The following is an 8,193-nucleotide window of genomic DNA, read 5'->3' on the forward strand; positions in this document are numbered from 1 at the left end:
AGGCTGTCGCTGCACCTGCCTGCGCCAGCCACCTGAACAGGACTATCTGAGTGGTGACGGTGCCTGTATGGCTGTCGCGCCAACACAGCATCTGTGGTTAGGGCCATGTAGCTGTACTTCCAAACTCTAAGTGAATAGACACCTGACATTTTATTAATAGAAAAAGGTGATAGTTTTGTTTCCTTTCATTTTTGCTTTCTTTTATCTACCCTTGTGACATTCTTGTCCCATAAAAACATCTACTAATATCTAGAGCGCATCAGTCATGATCCCAAGAATATTTGTTCACTTCCTTTATTATGAAACAGCTTAGGTACTAAACACTACTTGGGGTTATCTTTTTAAAAATTTAAAAATTTGGTGAATGAATAAATGGCAAGTGGTCCTGTGGACCATCTCCCTCCCCCAGAGTTTCCCTGAGGCGACCTCATCTCTTAGTCTGAGACCACCTCTCCACCCTGCCTTTCTAGGTACCAGTATGCACAAAATCAAATGATACTATGCTGCATGGATTTTTTTTCAATCCACAGCATGCCTGACTCTCAGTATTAGAGACTTACGTTTTTACAAAATAGATGACATTTCCTGGTTGGGGTTATTATGTTTCTACCATCTGCAGGGTTTTAGAAACCTAACGAATGCTGCTTGAGCATCGCTGCGAGTATGTGGGGGTGGCTCACCCCAACTCGCAAGGCAACTGTGTATCTAGGCATCTGCACCGCCTTCAAATCGAGCGTTCTAATTCACACGTTTGTCAGAAATCTATGAAAGTACCTGCTTTGCTTCCCCTTTGCTATAATTGGTATTGTAAAACTGAGACATTTTACTCTAAATTATATGTGAAAAAAATCTCCTTTAATTTTCCTTCCCTTCCAACCGCTGGTGTTGGGCATCCTTTCATGTTTCTTGGTGAGTTTTATTTTGATTTAAGGCTGCTGCAGGATCAAGTGCACAGGCAAGAGCAGGGCCTGCTGGAGTGCACTTGGACATCCTCCTGGGGACATGTTGTTCTTTACCCAAATCCTTACAGGTCCAGGAATCCTAGACTATTCCTGCTGGGGTCACTACCGAAATGCTAGGAGTGTACAGAAGTATTATGGACATTGCTTCAAATTCCAGGTTAGAGAAAGGAGCGGCCTACCTCTGACTAGACTGTTGGCCCAAAGCAAAAGATTTTGGAGATAAAGTTCCCGCCCAACTATCCTCGGCTTACCCTCACCAGCTAGAAGGCAAGAACCAAAGTCACACACTATGGCTGAGCTGGCCTTGCCACTACCAGCCCGAGCTCTGAGACTTGCTATGTGTGGGCCAAGGCAGGTCTGCCATCAGCCTCCTGTCCACAGCCTTAGTGCCAGGGTCTCTACCCCAATCCTCGAAGGGAAGGCTGAGAAGGGAGCCACCCAGCTTCCCATCTTTATACCTCCTTACAAGCTCAGAGACACTTTGGAACCCCTCTTCCTAGGTCTTATTTACTGTCAAATAAAGCAAATAATAAAGTTTACTTTACAGAATCATTGACATAATTAGTTGATCAATGGCAAAAGAGCTTTAACAGCACAGAGATTGAAACATTAAATATCCAGGAATGCCTGCCATCATTATTAACAGGGTCAGCTTCCCCTTGATCCTTTACCAAGACTTGACTCAGAGCGTGGTTGTGGGAGGCCGGTCTTTTCTTCTCTCTCAGCTCATCTGCAGGTAGAGTCCTCACACAGGTTCTGACATTGGCCTCCCCGCCAGCTCCTCTCAGGACCGGCGTCGAGGACATGCAGGTGAGGGGTTCTGCACCAGGTCACCAGCTCCACCTGCATTTTTGTCCAAAGTATCAACGGACAGGAGTTTGCTCAGACATTGGCCTGTGACCTTGACCAGTAGTCGGTCCTGAATGTTACTGTCCTGTAAAAATCTTTTCTTCAGGGAGTGACTCAGACCTTCCACACACCCACTTGTGTTCAGGATGGAGAAAGTCGCCCTAGAAGCCTCTTCCCTCAGCACCCCTGGTGTTCCTGTCGTCTGTGCTCCAACCACCATAGGTGTCAGTAGCAGGCCTGACCTACTGCCAGAGGTCCATGACACAAGCTGTCCTCTAAGTGCCCTCCACATACTACATCTTCAGGGTGAAAATTCTGAGGTTGACCTGGGGCCTTGGTCTGAATCACTTTTCACAGTGCAAGTGTTGGGGCCCAGCATGGCACTAGCCACTGTGACTTCATGAGTTCACTTTGCTTCTCCACGTAGTCACTCCCTACCTGCTGGGAGGCCTTGGCCGACAACACCGTCATGACACTGCTGCGGACCGAGGGGACCATAGCCAACAGGACACACACAGTGCCCACCCTGTAGAGCTCCTCCTGATGGGAGACAGACCTTGGCTACCAGCACACTCCGCTCCATGGGACGAAGGCAGTGCTCTGCCAGGAAGGGTCAGAAGGGCTGGAGCTACGGCCTCATCTCCACGCACCCTGGACCACCTCCTTCCTGTGAGAGCCCAAGCCATCTGTCTGGGATGCTGCTCCCACTGAGGGAGCCATCTTCTGGGAGGCACCAGGCCGTGCAGAGAGCTCAGGGCACCTGGGTAACCCTTGGAGGGCTCAGCCCAGCATCTCCCTCCAGGTTTCTGCCACAGGATCACACCTGGGTATGACCGCCTTGGAATGGAGGCTCCCTGCTTGTCTCACCCTGAGGAAGCCCAAATCCAAGCTGAGAATAGAAGAAAGAGCAGGTAACAGAGACCCTAGGTGAGCAGGGACAGAAGGACAAGAGAGCATCTGAAAGTCCCCTGAGGGGACCCTGGATGAGTCTGGTGCCAGCCACCCTCTCTGGCTGAAGAAGGGAAACGCGGGAGTGTGGCCTGGACTCCGGGGCATGAGTCACACTCACCACTCTGCAGGCCTCGCCTTGGACAAGTCACCGGACTTCTCTTGCCTCATTTTCCTCAAATGGCAAGCAAGGGTTGAAAAGGTTGCATCTCATTAACCAGGTCATTTAAATACCCGTGTGAGAGGAAACAACAAGTTAATGTCCATGAACACTGCTTTCAAAACATAAAAATGTCTTAACAGACACTAGTCAGTGTTGGGTAGAAACAGTCCATGGGTGACCATCCAGTGGGTGCAGAGAAAGAGGCGCTACGCCTGTGGGCGTGGCTTGAAGGGAGGGAGACCCTGGAGAGTGTGAAACACGCAGCTTCCGGGAAACAGGACTCCGGCAGCTTTGTCCTTCATCCCCTCGGATCTCCCCATCACGACCTCGTTGTCTCCGAAGCGCGCTTCTGTGGCGCTCCCCCCGTCCCAGGCTGTCCACGTCAGCATTTCACTCCCGTGCATCGCTGCTTAAATCGTTACGGGGAAAGAAACACAGGAACTCAAGACGCTCAACCCTCGCTTGCGAGACAGGCGACATCTGACCCGAGTTCACGGCTGCCCGCACGAGGTTGGGAAGAATGGACTTGCAGCGATCCCTCCCTTCCCACAGGCGGAAGAATGCAGCACGAGGAAGCGCGAGGGCTCGGCGCATCCGGCAGTGGGAAGCACAGAGCCGCGCAGCAAGGCGAGAGCGCTGCTCCGCCAAGCTCAAGGACGCAGCTGGAGAGGCGCGGGGGCAGCGGTGCCGCCGCTCCTCCTGGGCGGCCAAGGGCCATGTGCTTCCAGAAGCCAGGCATTTGTTTGGCTTTGCAAGCAATATTGTTCTTAGAGATTGCTTCTGCACATTTGTCTGCTTTGTTCAAGAAAAAAATTCAAAGCCACGGAGAAAATGGCAGTGTGTGTGTGCAAGCCAGAGAGAGCTGAGCAGGCACGCCCCCCAGGCGCGGGGTACTCAGGGAGCATGGCAGGGGGCGCCCCCAGTCTGGGACAGTGTCGCTGTGCTGCGCAGGCTCCAGATCGGCCTACCGGCTCGCGCCTCCTCAGTGCGGGAAAGAAAGGCAGCACTGCGGCAGGCAGCCGGCCCACGCTGCGACCCACGCTGCGACCCGGCGCCCTAGGAGGCTGAAGCCAGAGGCGGCAACTTCCAGCCGGTCTGGGCAGTTTAGCGCCTTAGTGAGACCCCGTCTTGGCCAAACAAAACAAAAAAACAGGGCTGGCTAGCGCGTAGCTCGGGGACCTCAAAGCCAGTGCTGTCAGTTCCAGCTCCTCCTCACAGCAAACGCGCAGTGGGATGGCGGCAGGAAGCCCAAACTCACCCGGAGTTCTGGCCCTACCGGGCCTACACTTTGGTGCTGGTCACCCGCCAGCTGCCGAGTTCTGAGGGCCTGGCTGAGCTGGGGTCCAAATCCACAGCTGCCGCCCTCGGGGAGCACGCACTCAAAGGCAGCGCAGTCTCCACCGCACGGGCACGGCCACCGTCCCCTGTGAGCGAGCAGTGTACGCATGCATGCGAGTGTGCGTGTGTGCACGGCGGACTGCATCAGTGGGAGCTGCCTCGGTTTCCTGAAAAGCCAGCAGTCCGGCTAGGGCTGCAGCTCGCCACTGCGGGAAGAGCATCGAGGCTTCTCCGCGATTCCTGCCCCCCCCCCCACCCCTGTGTGAAAACTTTCAGGACAATCAATGTGCGGGAATAAAAGCCTTCACTTGTGATCAGTGTCACAAACAGAAGGGCAGGAATCCAAGGGTGCCTCCTGGGCAGGTCTGTAACTAACCTGCGCTGAAGATTCAGCCCAGCATCATGAGGCAAAGTGCACTTGAATTACAGGACTGAAGGATGAGCAAGGCTTGGCTTATAGTCTGCAAATGAGGAAGCAGAAGCAGAGACCGCATAACCTTCTTGAAGAACTGCAGTGTCCGAGTTGCTTTTGCGTTACTGTGACAAAATACCTGAGGCTGGGTGCTTTATGCAGAAGGGTTTACATAGCCTGTTGTTGTGGCAGTGAGAGTGGCAAGCACATCTGCTGAGGGCAGCATGCTGCACAGAGCAGAGGACATCACGTGGCAAAGCACACGTGGCATGGCAAGTGACGTGCTCAAGGACAAGGAATGTCAGTGATCTGCAGAAGGCACCTGGCTTCGTGACAGCCTGCTCCGCTGGACCCTTCTCCATAAACAGGGACCAAGACTGCGGGGGCACGGCCCTAGCTTCCAGGCCTCCCAGCAGCTCTCGCCTCTCCAGCGTCCCACCGCCTTTCAGTGGGGCCAGGCTTGCAGCACCTGAGACCTCGGGCCAGTCAGAACCAGTTAGTAGTTGGTAGATCCAGACTGGCTGGACCTCACTTTTTTTGATCCCAGACCTGGTGTTCAGGCTAATGTTCTTCTGTAACTCTGATTGGTTTTATTTTTTATTTTATTTTATTTTATTTTTTAAAGGCAGAAGGATTTTTTTCAGATTGGTTTTATTTTGTTCTGAACAACCAGGAATCAAACTCAGCCTCAGGCTTGCCAGGCAGGTCTGTGCCGCTGAGTTGTGCCCTGGCCCCGACATTCCTCATCTGGAGAGAGTCCTCCCAGAGTCTCTGCGTCGGTGCCCTAGGGAGATGGGCAGCGCGGTATTTCAAGGGGCTCCCCAAGTGGTCTGGACACACAGGCTAGCGGACCCTCCAGAACTCACTGACCCCAAGACTGGGAGGCAAGGCTCTGTCCTGTCTCTTGCTCTCTGTTAAGTCTGAGAGAAGCCCGGGCTCCCCATGCCTCAGGCTGTGAGGCTGCATGGCTACACAAGCTCCCCAGCCCTGGCTGCACCTGAGAGGCACGTGGAAAATGCTGAACAGTGCTCTCTGCCTGCCTTCCTAGTGACTGCTGCAGGACCCCAGTGGACGGGCGCAGGCGTGGGTATTCACACAAAGCTTCCTCTGCGTTGCATGCTGGCTGATCTCAAGGACCCTTCTAGCTCGGAAATCCTCACATCTCCATGGAGGGAAACCTCCCGGGAGTGGAAAAGGAGGGAGGAGCCCAGAGGGCTGGGCCCAGGACAGGGGCTTGGCTCTAGGCCCGCGAAGACCTGCTACTCTGCTCCCAAGTGTCTTTGGGGAAATAGTGACGTTTCTGTCCAGACCGATTCCCGCGACAGTTGGGAAGCAGTCCCCAGAACAGGCTGTTCCTCCCCGTAGCATTATTAACATAAACACGTGCTCAGGGCATCTCTGTGAGCCAGAAACTTGGGGGCCTTGAGAACCGAGGCCCAGGGAGGGCAGAAGAGAGGAAGTGCTGCTAGAAGCACAAGAATGAAGGAGGGGAAAAGGACAGGGCGTTGCTAGGAGACCGTGTCAAACCGGGCCATGGGATTAACAGCCAGTATCAAAGCAAGCCCACAGTCTGTTCCTCATTTGGGCTGAGCCTTGCGCAAGCGCAAGCAGAGGCTGGGACTGCCCCAGCGGCCCTGTTCCAAACAAGCCAGAAGGCTCTTCTCCTTCCAGGGGCAGGAACACACGAGCACAATTTCAGTGGCTTTTGAACATGCTGCCGTCTTCCAGCTGGGAGAATCCTTACTGGGGAGCTCTGGTGGCCTATGTATGCTGATGAGCTCTGGGGACAGCAGAGGGGCCCCTAAGCTCGCAGCCCACACTGACAGTAATTTGCAGCATTTGTTTAGAGGGACCAAGCATTTTTCCATGGCATATTTGGGAAACCTTGGTGCATGAAATGACCATTAAAATTTCCATTACTGTGCTAATTGTTTTACATAAATTACGTCCTTCAAGCTAAACAACAACCTTAGGAGTTAGCTATGTGCCCACTTCTCTGCACATGTGGAGAAATGAAAGCATTAGCAGGTTAAGGAGCTTTCAGACTAGGATTTGGCCTGCAGAGGATGGAAGGAACTCTGGTCGACATCAGATTGGACACCTCCATTTCCTAGATGTGCGTTTTGGGGAAATCAGCCTCTTGAGCCGGTTTCCAATGCACCATGCGAAGTTGCTAAGATCAGAGACCGTAAATACAAAGCAGATGGAAGATGGCTGCAGGTATTGCCACCACGACCTTATAGTTAATGTTGGAAATGCAAACCTATAGTAGGATCCAGAAAAGAAGATACTTTGGCTAAATCAAATGAAGCAGGCAGTAGGGTTACACATGTGACTGCTAGGTAGGTACATGGGAGACTTCGCCAGCGAAATAGAAAATTCCTCGCTGTCCTTCAGGCCGACCCTGCTCCTTGTCAATCAGCAGCTGCCAATCAGCATTGTCTCCAGAGTCCATGAGGGCAGAGGTGGCAAGCTTTGGCCCATGGGGTAGGGCCCTGCGCGGGAGCGGGGGCTCATGCCGGGGTGGGTGTCTCCCACCCGGATACTGTCAGAATCCTGGAGGAGCTCCCTGAAACAGATTCCTGAGCTTGGCCTGGAGGCTGAGCCGAAGGGTCTGTGACAGCTCCAGGAGCGTGCACCTCGATGGAACTCCCAGCTGATGCTGATTATCCACCACTTTCCAACCCGCTGGAAGGCGAAGGCTGGGAAGGGCTCTGGGAGCACGCTCCAGTTATCTGCACAGCCCAGAAAGCCTGCGGGCCAGAGACTTGCGGACACCCTGGCATTGGCGGTTCGGATTCTCTTCAGGCTTTGTGTTCAGCTGCGCGGCCGGGTGTGGGCTGCAGAGCTGGGAGAGGCAGCTGTGTGGTGACAACCACATGGGCACCAGCCGGGCACAGGTTTGCACCTGTGCTGACTGAGTGTGGGACAATGGGGAGCTCCAGGAGGGGTCGTTGTGCATGCCCACATAAACACCTAGTGTCTGTGCCACACCCCCAGGCTGGGAAAATGGAGTTCCAAGTCACATCCTCATTGCTGCTTTCAGGACAAAAGAAAATAAAACCTCGTCAGAGGCTTGCACTGCTGCCTGCCCTTTGCTTGAGTCCAGAAAGTGAGCAGCGTGCGCACAGCTGGCTTTCACTGATCTTGATTCCTTGGTCAAGTAGACCCAAAATCAAGTATAAGATTTTTCATGTTTCATACCAGCTTCTTGCCTGCAAGAGCAAAACCATGCCTGACCACTGTGTCAGCTCATCGTCTTAGCCCATTCCCTGGAACAGCTCACAGCTGGAAATTAAATCCCCTGTTAAAACACCATTGTAGTAAAGCACACACCAGAAGCAGATCCAGGGCTGCCTCTCTCCACCTTGTGGTCTGCGTCCGTCCCCTTAGACTCCCTGACTGCACTTTCCATCTCTACGTCAGGGACAGTAGCAGTGCCCATATCAGCGGGTTTCTCGAAGGCTTGAGAAGGAGCACTCACGCGGTGCTCGGCAGGCCTTGGCACGCGGTAAAAGCTG

At 53.5% G+C, this 8,193-nt stretch overlaps 1 long non-coding RNA gene across 1 annotated transcript; it reads right to left on the minus strand.

Moving 5' to 3' along the window:
* Positions 1-1,531: 1,531 nt before the first annotated feature.
* On the minus strand, positions 1,532-5,312 carry LOC111813664. Its single transcript, XR_002818859.1, has 2 exons — positions 3,963-5,312; positions 1,532-3,928 (listed from the first exon to the last, which is right to left on the minus strand). It is a non-coding gene; the product is annotated as an uncharacterized LOC111813664 (long non-coding RNA).
* Positions 5,313-8,193: the final 2,881 nt, after the last annotated feature.

The sequence above is a fragment of the Octodon degus genome, unplaced genomic scaffold, assembly GCF_000260255.1.
Source record: "Octodon degus isolate 3935 unplaced genomic scaffold, OctDeg1.0 scaffold00210, whole genome shotgun sequence".
Classification (NCBI taxonomy): Eukaryota; Metazoa; Chordata; class Mammalia; order Rodentia; family Octodontidae; genus Octodon; species Octodon degus.